This window comes from Rhinoraja longicauda, chromosome 32 (genome assembly GCF_053455715.1).
Source record: "Rhinoraja longicauda isolate Sanriku21f chromosome 32, sRhiLon1.1, whole genome shotgun sequence".
Taxonomy (NCBI): Eukaryota; Metazoa; Chordata; class Chondrichthyes; order Rajiformes; family Arhynchobatidae; genus Rhinoraja; species Rhinoraja longicauda.
Genome location: NC_135984.1, coordinates 2,779,351 through 2,793,947, shown reverse-complemented (window position 1 = coordinate 2,793,947; position 14,597 = coordinate 2,779,351). Strand labels below are relative to the sequence as shown.

Below are 14,597 nucleotides of genomic sequence, written 5' to 3'. Positions count from 1 at the left end.
TTTCAGTGACTGATGCACTAGGGCACCCAGATCTCGTTGTACGTCCCCTTTTCCTAATTTGACACCATTCAGATAATAATCTGCCTTCCTACTCTTACCACCAAAGTGGATAACCTTACACTTATCCACATTAAACTGCATCTGCCATGCATCCGCCCACTCACACAACTGTCCAAGTCCATCCTCAGTTGGTAGACCTAGCACTTGGAATGCACCCGATCATTGGATTTCTTGTTAGCTAAAACTCACTGATGTCAATAACTTGATTCTTTTTTATTTTCTTGTTAGAATGCACAACGGAATGGAGTTTTCTCAGAAAATCCAGATGAAAATCAAAATCCGCTGAGAATACAGAAGATCATTGATGACAGAAGAATCTTCTGCAGCAGGATGATTGGCATTGTGAGTCAACTGTTTTCTTATTATTAATTGGTGATTTTGATTCCCCTGAGCAGTGATATCGATGTGCGATTCTCATCGTTTAGGCTTTGGGTTAAAATAGAGAGAAGTGTTGTGATCTGCAGTTTTCTGCCTAAAACAGTGTTGGAAGCAGATTCAGGAGCAACTTCAAAGAGGATTTGCATACAGACTTGAAAAGGAGAAATTCTGAGAGCTATGGAAACAAGCAAAGGAGAGTGCCTATTTGAAGCACACTTTGAAATGACTGGCAGAGACTCTCAGTCCCCCTCAGCATTGCAAGGTTTGCTGCTTCAATGAAGGCAATGCCAAACTTGATAGAGATAAACTGGTGCAATTTTCCACAATGCAAATTAAGCATCTTTTTGCGTTATTGAGCATGTCTGTTATAAACATATCCTTTAATAAGTAAATGCTTGTATTTATATCGCCTACACAAAATGTCCAAGAGTGCTGTACAGTAGAAACAATTCTTCTTGACATTTTGGTTTTGCTTTAATAATGGAAGACCAGTAGCTAATTTTGCACAAAACAAAATCGCAAAGCCTCTTTGAGTGACGGGGACTGTGGGTAAAATATTAGCACCCAGGGGATTACATCGTTGCTTTGCTTTACCAGAGGTGCAGGGGATCTTTTATATCTGTCTGACAGTTTAATGTGTCATCTGAAAGATGGCACCTCCAACAAAGGAGCATTCTCACTTTTGCTTTTAAAGCATCAACCGGAATTGTCTTTGTTGTTAGACTCAAGCCCACAGCCTTCAGACTTGGAGATGAAAGAATTCCCCACAAAGCTATGGCTGATAACAGCGAGAGTCCTGGGAAATGTCTCCATGGTGAAAAAAACTTATTTCTATCCTTGGGCACATTTTACAGGGGCTGTTAAGCATGAAGCAATGTTTTGCATAAACAATTAAATATTGCTAGCTTTAACAATGAATCATAGAGTTATGCAGCACAGAAGCAGACTCTTTGACCCAGCTCACCCATGTCAACCTGGTTGTCGGCCTTAGCTACTCCTATTTGCCTACGTTTGGCCCATATCCCTCTAACCTTTCCTAACCAGATACCTGTCTAAGTGTCTATTAAACATTGTAATTGTTCCACCTGTACAGCTTCCTCTGGCAGTTCGTTCCATATACTCACCACTCTCTGTGTGGAAAACTTGCCCCTCAGGACTCTTTTAAACCTCTCATCTTAAAACAATGCCCACTAGTTTTCGACTCCCTTATGGTGAGAAAAAGACTGTGACCTTTTCTACGTGTCTGTCCTGATTTGATATACCTCAAAAAGGTGAAGCAGGGGAAAAAAAGATCTATCCTATCCAGCCTCTCCTTGTAAGTCAAAGGCTCCTTGTGAAATTTTTCTGCCCTCTTTCGATCTGAATGACATTCTTCCTATGCTGGCAGCCAGAACTGCACATAAGGCTCCAGTCTGGTCTCGCCAATGACTTGCACAATTGTAACATGATGTCCCAACTCTGTACTCAATGGGAACATAAGGAGCTGCAGATGCTGAATACTTGAGCAAAGCACAAAGTGCTGGAGGCACTAAGCGAGTCAGGCAGCATCTGTGGGGAATGGGAAGGAGACATTTTGGGTCGGAACTCTTCTTCAGGCAGGTCTGAAGAAGAATCCTGATCCTAAACGTCACCTGAAATGATGATGACACTTTATCACGTGTACCTGCGTACAATGAAAGTCTTTGTTTTTGCGTACAAAGTACACAAAAGAGTTGCAACAAAGGCACCGATAAAATTACAAAAAGTGCTCATCTCTGTAGGTTTTTCTTCTGAGAAGATAATAAGGCAGAGAATCCCAGCTGATTACGGGAGTTTGTTTTGTGAAAATTGGCTGTTGGATTTCTTTCATAACATGATTGATTACATTTCAGTGGTTATTTTATTGACTTTTAAAAATATTGCAATGTCTCAAGTGGTGAAAGGCAGTGCATAATTCCACGCTATAAATGTAAGAATGCAAAACCCAGGCTTGACATCACCTAATCAGGACTTATGATTTAAATGATTTCCTCTCTTTTACTTTTCAACCTTTGGCATGTGTCTTGCATGGCCAACCTTGATTTCTCAATAAAAATCAAGTGACGTATTTTTTGTTTATACAGACTGCTCCCTAATTTCCATTAAAGAAACCTACCGTTCAGAGATGATGATCTTGCCAGATTCAGAACTGGTCTCTGAACTGAGTTGACGTAGGCCATATTAAGATGCACTATTTTAATTTAGATTGTTCATTTAGATGGGATGACCCCTCTCCTCCAATTCTCAACAATCTACACTTCTGCCATGGGTTTGTTCTGACACATCTGTTCAAACAATGCACCAAACTCCCCACTCTCAGTGAAAAGTCAACATCCTATTTATTATATGAATAGATGGTTCTTGGCTTTTCAATGTATTTGTTCACAGGATGTAGGCATCGCTGGCGAGACCAGCATTTATTGCCTATCTAAATTGCTTCATAGCTTGCTAGGTCATTTCAGTTAAGAGTCACAACAATGTGGCTCAGGAATGCCGATTGCCTTTTCTGAAGTGCGTCAGTGAACCAGGTGGATTTTTATGACGATCCTGGAGTTTCATGATAACCTTCACTGGTTCGAGCTTTCAAATTCCAGATTTGTTTAATTCTTTAAATATAAATTCCCCAGCTGGTGAGATTCAAGTGTGGTTCCAGATCAGTTGTGTTGGGCCCTTTACACAGGTTATTAAAATAATCATTATAATATCATAACTCTAAAGCCACCTTTGGCTGGTCCAATAATTGGTAAGCTAGGTTCTGGAGCCTCGATCCAAAGATATGAATTCAATTCCCAACACGGCAGCTGGTGGAGTTAACTTTGAAATTAAATAAATGTGGAAATTAAGGGGAGAATATACCCAATCTCAGTAACATTAATTATTTGTTTAGTTTTGTTTCGAGAAATAGCGAAGAAACAGGCCCTTCGGCCCATAGAGTCCGTGCCGACCAACAATCACCCCTTACACTAGTTCTATCCGACACACTAGGGACAATTTACAGAGACCAATTAACCTACAAAGCTGCAGGTCTTTGGGGTGTGGGAGGAAACTGGAGCTCTGGGAGGAACTGTCACAGGGAGAACGTGCAAACACCATACAGACAGCATCCGTAGTCAGGATTGATACCTAGCCTCTGTGCTGTCAGGCAGCAACTCTACCGCTGCACCACTGTGCCACCCACTCGTTGGTTCAGTATTGCTTTGCAGGAGTGGATATCCTTGGCTTTTGTGTGTCACCTGACCATGAATTTGGTCGACACAAAACTCCATTCAGCAGTGCCCAAGAGGCGCAATCCTTATCCTTTGAATAAAACAAAACTCACACAGCCAGTCACCAATATTTTACAATCATTAATAAAAGTTCTCAAAGAAACAAAAAGGAACATTTGATTTATCTTTTAAATAGCAAGTAAATTTTCCCCTGGGTTTGCTCAAACCAGTTTTCCTGATGATTTATCTTTAATGTCAGAAGACGCCAGGCCAAATATAGAGGGTATCAACTTATACCTAATATGTTTGTACTAACAACACAAGTAAGAGACAAATGTAGGTTTCCTTTGCCCCTAAACAAAAATCTATTCTTTCGAGCCACCTAGTTTTTGAGAGCATTAACAACATGCCTTGCACACAGTAAATTGCTGTGAAGAATCATGTTAAGAATGTATTTTTAAAATGAAATTAGATGAAATATATTAAACTCTGGTTATCTGGGTCAACGGTTCAAAGTGTGGATTTGTCAGGTTCGCTAACGATCAACTTTAATTCCATGGTTTTAAGGTATCACCCACAATTGCTTGCGTATACTTGCCCACCTGATCATTATGGAACCTGGAGTGAAGATGATTAGTTTCAATACCAAGAAAATCAGTCGGCTTTCCTTTCAAACTTTGTGGGGCTTTAATTTAGCAGATCAGATTCCTGATTAGAATGGGCCTGTGTCGCAGTCCGTTACCATGGTACCCTTGGAAAATTTCTGTGAGCTGCTGTCAGTGGAATCAATAAATAGCTGGTTTAATGATTTGGACTCATTCTTTGGGGAAGCCAGCAGGGGGAATCCTTGCTCTCTAGCTGGCAGCGACGTTAAAACGGTGTCAATAGAATGAATCGTCTAATTATCTTTGTCCTTGATACTTAATGATGTTCCGTGCAATTTCCAGGCATACTTGGGCGATAGTTTCAGTACATAGAGTGAGATCAATCAAGTTTATTATTCAGTTCTTTCAGAAACATTGTCAATGCACCTTCTGGAAATAAGAGGTGCTCTGAATATCTTGGCTATAATAGTCTAACAGATATAATTGACTTGCCGAGCAAGTTTGTGATAGGCGATAAAAACAAATTTTCTAAACAAATTGACTCATTGAGTCGATACGCCAAATTGGTATTGAAGGGAGCCCCAAGTTCAGGGTTTGTTTTGCACATTCATACATCATGGAAAGCACCACGATTGGACATAGTTATGGGTGGTGATTCTCCCCATTAACCACTTTCCAATGACATCTGGATTGAATTGGATTGAAGCTGGGCCATACTTCCCATCCTTTGGAGCATAGGTACATGGGTACCATGGGTACATAGCCTTCCAATGCTGAATAACTGAGCGGCAAGTCGCAATGGTGGATCTGGAAGGCACAATGTCAGGAGCAGTCATTGAAAACTGAGATGCATAGGAATTTGTTCTCCCAGAGACTCAGTGGATTTCTCTACCCCACATGGGTGTGGAGGTGAGAACTCTAGAAAGGTTTAACTAGGAGGTATATTTTTGAAAGGGGAGAGAAATTAAGGGCTATGTGGAAATGGCACAAAGAGATAAGGCTTGAGTAGATCAGCCTTGATCACTTTGAATGGTGGGAAGCTTTAAAGGACCTGGTGGTATATTCCTTCCCTGGCCTGTATTGTGCATTGCTGGGGAGGGTATGAACATTTTAACATGAGCATTTTTATTTACTGCCTGTATTAGTAGAGAGAAAATTACACTCGTTACTCTTCATTTCACCATTTAGTATTCAGCCCCTTGCCTAGTTTATCATATCATATCATATCATATATATACAGCCGGAAATAGGCCTTTTCGGCCCTCCAAGTCCGTGCCGCCCAGTGATCCCCACACATTAACACTATCCTACACCCACTAGGGACAATTTTTTACATTTTACCCAGCCAATTAACCTACATACCTGTACGTCTTTGGAGTGTGGGAGGAAACCGAAGATCTCGGAGTAAACCCACGCAGGTCACGGGGAGAACGTACAAACTCCTTACAGTGCAGCACCCGTAGTCAGGATCGAACCTGAGTCTCCGGCGCTGCATTCGCTGTAAAGCAGCAACTCTACCGCTGCGCTACCGTGCCGAGTTTACTTTTGAGATACAGCGCGGAGACAGGCCCTTCGGCTACCAAGTCCGTGCCGGCCAACAATCACCCATACACTACTTCTACCCTACACACTAGCGACAATTTACAGAAGCCAATTAATCTACAAACCTGTACATCTTTGGAATGTGGGAGGAAACCGGAGCACCCGGAGAATACCCACTCGATCACGGGGAGAACGTACAAACTCTTTACAGACTCCACCCGTAGACAGGACCGAACCCGGGTCTCTGGCGCTGTAAGGCAGCCACTCTACCGCTGCGCCACCTTGCCACCCTTGTTGTGCACATTGAACTCATGGTTTATCTGTGCCTTAACCCCGTCGTACATGCTGTGGTTCCTTACCCCTCAAACCCCTTGTCTTACAAAAAATTGTTTCTTGCGGTCTCGACATTTTCAAAAATACTGCAAACCCAATGGTTTGTTTCAGATTACGTGATCATTATTCATCTACTCCCAGATGCTGGAATGTTGTTCATTCTCCCCGGGCAGAGTGGTCTCTAAAGAGGACTTCATAAATGTTTTGTTTAATTATTAAATATCGAGCAGCCAAAACAAACATTTAACAACCTTCAGAAAATCCTTCAGAAGAAAGAATTAACAATAAGGCACTTTTGCCACGTTAACTTATGTCGATGTGTTTAGGTGGCAAAATGGTGCGGCTGGTGGAGTTGCAGCATCACTGATCCAGTGATCTGGGTCAACCCAAACCTTCAGTTTGTATGGAGTTTACACTTTTTCTTCGTAACTATTTGTGTTTCCTCCAGGTGTTCTAATATCCTCCCATATCCTAAAGACGTGCAAATTGGTAGGTTGATTGGCCACTATAAATTGCCCCTGGTGTGTAGATAAGTGGTAGAATCTGGAGAAGATTAATGGGAATGTGCAGAGAATAAAATAGGTTGAGTGTATGGTTGTAGAGCGTGGATGGATGTTTAATGGTTGTAGAGCGTGGATGGTTGGTATGGTCCCAAGGAGCTGAAAGGCCTGTTTCCCTGCTGTATGACTCAATGAAATCTTTAGTCAATGAGTTTAAGAGATGTTTTCATTAAAAAAAGAACTCTTTGATGGATTTTCCAAAAGTACTCTTTATTGAGCATTATGTACAGGTGTCAGACATAACTCGGTGATTAGTACACTTGTGTTTTAAGTTGGCTGGAAGACCCAAACTGGATAATCAAGTGTAAAATCTCATCTGCGGTAGTAGTACAACTCTGCGAGAGCATTGCACTGTTAGAGGTGCTGCCTCTTTGATGAATTATTAAACTGGTACTGTGTTTGTCCTCTTGGTCGAATTATTGTGGTGCTACTCAAAGAGCAGGTGAGTTCCCCATTATCCTAACCAATATATATCCACACAATCTAACATCTGTTTACTTATCCCTTTGATGTTTAAGAGTGTCCATTATGTACAAATTCTATATTTCTATAATTCCGAAGCTGTGAAAAACCTTTGCTTATTCAAGGTGGTAGAAACATACAAGGTGTGTTGGAAAGAACTGCTGATGCTGCTTTATACCAAAGACAGACACAAAATGCTGGAGTAACTCAGCTGATCAGGTGGCATCTCAGAAGAAAAAGAATAGATGATGTTTCGGATCGGAACCCTACCTCAGACAATGAATGAATGAATGAACGAATACTTTATTGTCACTGAAGAAGAAGACCCAAAACGTCACCTATTTTTCTTTGGAGATGCTGAGTTGTTCCAGCATTTTGTGTCTATCTTAGAAACATACAAGGTCTTCTTGCTATCAAAGATAACCATAGATTTTTAATCATTGGTGCATAAACCATGATGCTGGGTTGTGTATCGGTTTGCAAATAATCTATTCCAGATTTTGCAAGCAAGTAAAAATGATATGCCTGCCATTGAGTTACGTTCTCTCATTGAGGCAGTGATTAACGGGTTGGGATTAACTGTGATGCCCCTGCGGTGAAATGTGTTGCCAAGGTTCACACAAGCAGGAGATATCAGATGCTGGCTGGTGCCCATGAATTATAGCCTAGCTCAGAGTCCGTGCCTTCAGGAGAAGGACAGAGGGAGAAAAAATGATTACAACTGACAAGATGTTGCAGTCATTTTTAATTATGAGATTGTACTAAACATGGTAATGGCATTGCAGGGATGATACCCCGGAGGAGTATATAATTGGAAAGAGAGGCTGTGTTTCGAGTTTATGAATTGTCTACAACCGCCCCCCAACAAATTTCGATCTCCAGGAAGTGAAAGATAAGGAATTAGGAAAATACATTAGCAGAAAAATATCAAAGACCTTGGAAAGGGATTTGTGTTCCACCATGCCTTGACTTAAACACTTTCACACATTTATTAGCACTAATTTGAATTGATAACAAATGCCGAATAAGCTGGGGTTTTATGACCATGTCAAAGATTACACAGGGTCTGAAACTCCTCACCCTGAGGAATTAATCAGCCCAGACTAATACTTTAATTAACACTTTTACTTCTGAGGAAACTAATTTAATCAACGTGCAGGATTTAGTTCACAGCACAGGAGTAGCAGCAGGGCCTTACCCACTGGCTGAATGGAAGCAAAAGATGTCTGCTGTCATGGCAACAGACTGAGGATTACTTTGCCTTTTTTTTCACTCCAAGGAAGCTTTTATCAAGCTGCAAACAGATGACATGGAGTCTGATGAAAGATCCTTGCAAATCAAAGAGCAAGAAGAACCAGTCGAGAATGATTGACTTCAAGGGCCGCTATACAGCAAATACTTTTAACAGCGGAAAAAATATAGAAAAGAAAATGTCCATTTGAGGAAGAGCTTGACACAATTATACAGCTATAATATATTTGAAGCAATTAGATACACCATGATAAAGGAGAGGCTTCCAAAAAAGATTTCCGGTCCATTCAAACAAGGACATTGGTAGAACCATTGATGTTTTGTTTTGCAGTGAAATAAAATAATAAAGATGGTTGGTATATGTTTGGACCAAAAAGCAGGAACAAAAATATATTTAACATAATTAATGTGGAATAATGGCTACCTGTGTGAGTTAAAGACTGAAACCTGATTGAAACAATTCCAGTGGTTTACATGTGGAATGACTAAAAGTGGAGTTAGGTAAAAGCTGGAATTCATTTTAAAAAAAGCTGTCCAAGTGCTTTTTTGTTTAAATACCATACCCAGATTGTGGTTAGAGGTTGGAATCTATTCGAGAAGTTCAAGTGGTTCATACATAGAATTAAAAATACTCAAGTGTACCTTTATGGTTGGAATCTAACCAAGGGTCAGGTGCACACTCAGGAACACGTTAAATATTGAAATCTAGTATTTCAGAATGGTTCCCTTTAAATATGTCTAAAATAACAGAAACCCAAGAGTGTATCAAAGAATGGCTTCTATTCGGGTAATTACTGTGGCGTAGGGGTGCAAATCAAACAACAGATGTTGGAAGTGAGTTGCAGTCTTAAATTTAAGCGATGTGTTTTTATAGAGAAGTAGAAGAAACCTTCTGGGAGATGAAGGCTGGAACCAAATCAAAAGTTTCAAATGAAGTACATGGGCATTAATGGATCCTTGGGTACGAGTTATAAAATGCTATCTAACCTGTCGTCTTACATAGAAAAAATGACAGGAGAAAGTTTGAGATTGAATCTAGTCCAAAGGTTTCAGTTTATTTGTGGAAAGAGTGCACGAATATGGCATTTGGTTGAAACAAAGTTGGCATTTGATGAGCAGGTGTTTATCCTGTGGTGTGTAGGTAAAACAAGACTACATAGGTTTAGGGTAAGGCTAAGAGTTCAGAGGAGATATAAGGAAGAATTATTTTCATCCAGAATGTGATTGAAATCTGGAACACACTCTATGAGTGGCTGGCAGAGGCAGGTGCTCTGATGGAAGTTATGAAGTTTTTAGATGAGCACTTGAATTGTCAAGACACAGAACTCTACCGACCAAGTGCTGGTAAATAAGATTTGTATGGTTGGGTACTTAATGGTCAGCATTGATGTGGTTGTTTGAAGAGCCTGTTTCTGTGCTGCATGACTGTTCAATCAGTAACATTCCTATAACAGAGTTAATATGATAGTGAGACTAGTTGCTAACTATTGAAAAGCAAAGTAATACTGATGCTGGAAATCTGTTGATGGGTTACATGAAGCAGAATGCTATTTCCTTTTTAATCCCCCATAACCTTTTCCTTTGTTCTGCGTGTTGAACCTCAAAGTGTAACCTCCCCCAAACGGCTGGGGATTAGGCAAGGTTGCTGCATCAGGGGACGTGCTCCAAACTGTCTGGGAAAAGCCACACGCTCTGACATCTGATACTGGGAAACGGGAAGTAAAGAAGAAGTGAAGGTGAAAGCAGACTTTATACTGTTCTCACACAGAGCTCCCCCTCTGTGACTCCTGCCGCTCAATAGCTCTACGAGCCATGTTCTGACCCAGACTCAATACCACAGCCACGTGTGCCTGAGCCACCATCTTGTGCCTTGTGGCTTTCAGCTGCTTACATTTCTTATTCCCACAGTGTTAAATTCCTCGGGCAGCACGGAGGCGCAGCGGTAGAATTGCTGCCTTGCGGCGCCAGACACCTGGGTTTGATCCTGATTACAGTGCTGTCTGTACGGAGTTTGTATGTTCTCCCTGTGACTGCATGGGCTTGCTCTGGATTCTCCCCCACACTCCAAAGATGTACGAGTTTGTAGGTTAATAGGCTTAGATAAAGTTATTAAATTGTCCCTAGTGTGTAGGACAGAGGAGCTTGCCGGCTGTATGGGGGACAGAGATGTGTGGTATTCTTTTTTATTTTTCTTATTTTTACTCAATAAGTTGTTGCGATTGAAGTTTCTAATTAACTGTGATTATCACTGGGAACAATAAAACCTAAGGTAATTGGAAAAGTTCAACTTAATTGGTGATTTAGTCCAGTTTATGAAAAGGGAGACTGACTGCCAAGGCCTTCATCCCTGCACTTGAATACAAAGTCAGCTTTCATCTGCTGAATCATCAAAGACGTGGACTAAGACGTCTTATTTTCAGGTAAAGGTTGCATGATTATTTCACGTGTTCGTGCCAAATGCTTCTACATAACGGTACAAGCGTTTGTCTTTGTGAAAGGTATGGCCGTTGAGCCAGTGTAGATTCAGCATGATGTTGCAAAGCCACCAAGTGCCCAGCCATGCACACGTGTCCACAGCCAAATACACCCCACATGAAGGCCATGGCTCCTTCTTCAACTACAGGTTGACAGGTCAGAGATCGACAGATTCTTCATTAGTACGGGTGTCAGTGGTTATAGGGCGATGGCAGGAGAATGGGGTTGAGAGGGAAAGATAGATCAGCCATGATTGAATGGCGGAGTAGAATTAATGGGCTGGATGGCCTCATTCTGCTCCTAGATTTTATGAAAATGTCAGGTAGGCTATTTTCATGAATTTATGAGTTTTTAATTTGCAGGCCGAAGATGCTATGTAGATGGATGGTGTCTTTGGAAGAAAATATCTGTGTATATGTGGGTGGGTGTGTGTATCTGTGTGTGTGTGTGTGTGTGTGTGCGCGTCTGTGGGTGTGTGTATGCCCATGAGAAAGTTAGAGTTTCAATTCAGATTTAGAGCCCATACCCAAAACATTAACTGGTCTTTTTCCTCCATTCCAGAGGTTGGTGCTGAAAATTAAAGAAACCTTTCTGAGACTATGGCTAATAATGTGGCAAATGCCCATGAAGTCCAGAAAGCCACAGACAGACTTACAGAGCTGGCTGATGATTGCCAAAATAAATAGATTTAGAGAAGGCTCACTTTGATAAGCAAATTGTCCATAGATATCTAGGGATGCAGTTACATAATGATGAAAACAAATTAACACAGGCATAAAGAGACCAAATAAAGAACATAGCTGGATAAATAGAACACAAAGGATTTGTAATGTTAAACTCTTACGACCATGCATGGAGTGTACCATGTAGCTCTAATCTTTTTTTTTTTTAAACATGTCAGCGCAGTGGAGAAGTGAATAACAATTTGGAAAATGTTAGCAGAATTGAGAGGATGCAACAGCTGGGAAGAGCTGAGCAAATCTCACCCAACTTCTCTCCATCTTTCCCTCTTCTCTATCTAGAAAGGTAAGGATGAGCCTTTAAAATTCTGACAGGTCTGATGTGGAGAACATGTTTACACGTGTGGCTGAGTCCAGGACACGTGGTGGGAAATATCAGATGGTCACTAACACGTAGGAGCGGGGATACGGGTTTTTTTTAAAAAAAGACACAAAATTTTGGAGTAACTTCTGGTCACTAAAATGTCAGGTAGGGTATTAGCAGGAATCCCTTTTTACCAAGTTTCAGAGAATGTGGAATTTGCTCCCACATAGAGTCATAGAGTGATACTGCGTAGAAACAGGCCCTTCGGCCCAACTTGCCCACACCAGCCAACATGTCCCACCTACACTAGTCCCACCTGCACTAGTCCCACCTGCACTAGTCCCACCTGCACTAGTCCCACCTGCACTAGTCCCACCTGCACTAGTCCCACCTGCACTAGCCCCACCTGCACTAGCCCCACCTGCACTAGCCCCACCTGCACTAGCCCCACCTGCACTAGCCCCACCTGCACTAGCCCCACCTGCACTAGCCCCACCTGCACTAGCCCCACCTGCACTAGCCCCACCTGCACTAGCCCCACCTGCACTAGCCCCACCTGCACTAGCCCCACCTGCACTAGTCCCACCTACACTAGTCCCACCTACACTAGCCCCACCTGCCCGCGTTTGATCCATATCCCTCCAAACCTGTCCTAACTGTTTCCTAAATGTTGGGATAGTCCCTGCCTCAACCACCTCCTCTGGCAGCTCGTTCCATACACCCACCATCCTCTGTGGTTGAGTATTGGTGCACTTGAGGGAAGGGTGAATGCTTGCATGAGGGATCCAACTGATGGAGTGGCTGAACAGTGTGCGAGGAGTCAATTATGGAGCATTAGCACCAACATTGAGCAATGGGGCTGAGCGGTCTGCCTTTGACTAATTCTGTGTAGAAATAATACTACGCACTTTTAGAATTTCTAGATAATGATGTCAAGTCTCAGCTGTACAGAATGGGCTCAGGTGACACCTGTGGATAATGATCCCAACAACAAATGTGAATAATGGCCCCTATACACTTGTGGATAATTACCGGAAGCACTTAGGTTTATAATTATCCCAAGCAATGCTTGTAATTAATGACCACAGCAAGCCCCACATCTGTGAATGATGACCCCAAGGCAGATCTGTGCGTAATGGCCACAGACCCATCCCAGTGGATGATGCACCCACCTCGTCTGTGGATAATGAGCCAGGACCTCATTGCTTTTTATTTCACAAAAAGCTGGAGTAACTCAGCAGGTCAGGCAGCATCTCAGGAGAGAAGGAATGGGTGACGTTTTGGGTCGAGACCCTTCTTCAGACTCATTGTCCGTTGCTCATTGCTGCTTGGAACCTACAACGGCAGGAACATTGAACCTTCCAATTTCATTTAACCCGCCCCCACCAGTCCACTGGAGGTCTCTCTCCCTTTGTTCACCTTTTCTATCAGACCTATCACCCACACATCTCTTCACATGCAGTTCCTCTCCCTTGATTAACCTTTCCTATCCCCACAGAACAAATCAACCACAGATGATTAAGGGTGGCACAGGTGGTGCAGCGGTAGCGTTGCTGCCTCACAACGCCAGAGACCTGGGTTTGATCCTGACTGCGGGTGCTGTCTGTTCAGAGTTTGCAAGTTCTCCCTGTGACGTGCATGGGTTTTCTGCGGGATCTCCAGTTTCCTCCCACACTCCAAGACGTACAGGTTTGTAGGTTAAATGGCTTGGTATAAATGTAACATTGTCCTTAGTGTGCGTAGGATAGTGTCAGTGTGCGGGGATCGCAGGTCAGCGTGGACTCGGTGGGCCGAAGAGCCTGTTTCCACACTGTATCTCTAAACTAAACTAATCTTCGCCATCACCTGGTTCCGTCAACCCATCATCCCCCACCTAATCTGGTTCCATTTATCACCAACCAGCCTCTATCTCATCCTTTCCTCTGACATCTATATACTGGTTTTCTTTCCTCTACACCCTCGGTTCCAATGCAAGATCTTGACCCAGAACATCCACCATCCATTTAGCTGCACAGGCACTGGTTTATTTTCTGCATGTTGATCCCATGCCACACCTGTAGATGGTGATCCTAAGCCTCATCTCTGGATAACAGCCCAGAGCTCCCATTGTATATAATAACCTCAGAGCCACACATCTGTGCATAATAGCCCTACGTCACATCCTTGGCAAATGGCCCCAATCCGGAATGTTAATAACCCCTGCCACACATGTGGATAATGGGCCAAAGCCATTCCTATAATTAATGATTCTAATCCCTGTAGATAATGATGCAAAGCCCAAGCTTCTTGCAATAACCAAAGCTTTTGTTTAAAACAAAACCCAATAACACTGAACGTGAGCATTGCTGGCAAGGCAGCGTGTGTTGTTTGTCCCCAGGTGGCCTTGAGAGAGTCTGTCGCACTCCACATGATGAGAATATCCCCCCAATACCAAGCAGTTTTGAGTGGCTTACTGCATCATTTCAGACAGCTATTAGGAACCAACCAAATTGTCGTGAGTCTGGACTTGCAAATGGCCCAGGCAAGCTAAGGAGAATGGATTTTCATCCCCACTTAAGGATAGGTGTATATCAAACTCTGGAAGCAATGGACACCATCCTGATGCTACCATAATAATCCATATTTATTTATGCAATTAACGGCATGGGCGACACGGTGGTGCA

The 14,597-nt window shown here is 42.4% G+C and overlaps 1 long non-coding RNA gene across 1 annotated transcript in view; it reads left to right on the top strand.

The window, feature by feature from the left end:
* The first annotated feature begins 286 nt into the window (after positions 1 to 286).
* The window catches only part of LOC144608731 (uncharacterized), a 102,965-nt gene continuing 88,654 nt past the window's right edge, over positions 287 to 14,597 (top strand). The window contains exon 1 of the long non-coding RNA XR_013549231.1: positions 287 to 402. This is a non-coding gene — a long non-coding RNA (uncharacterized LOC144608731). The remainder of the gene's footprint in view (positions 403 to 14,597) is intronic.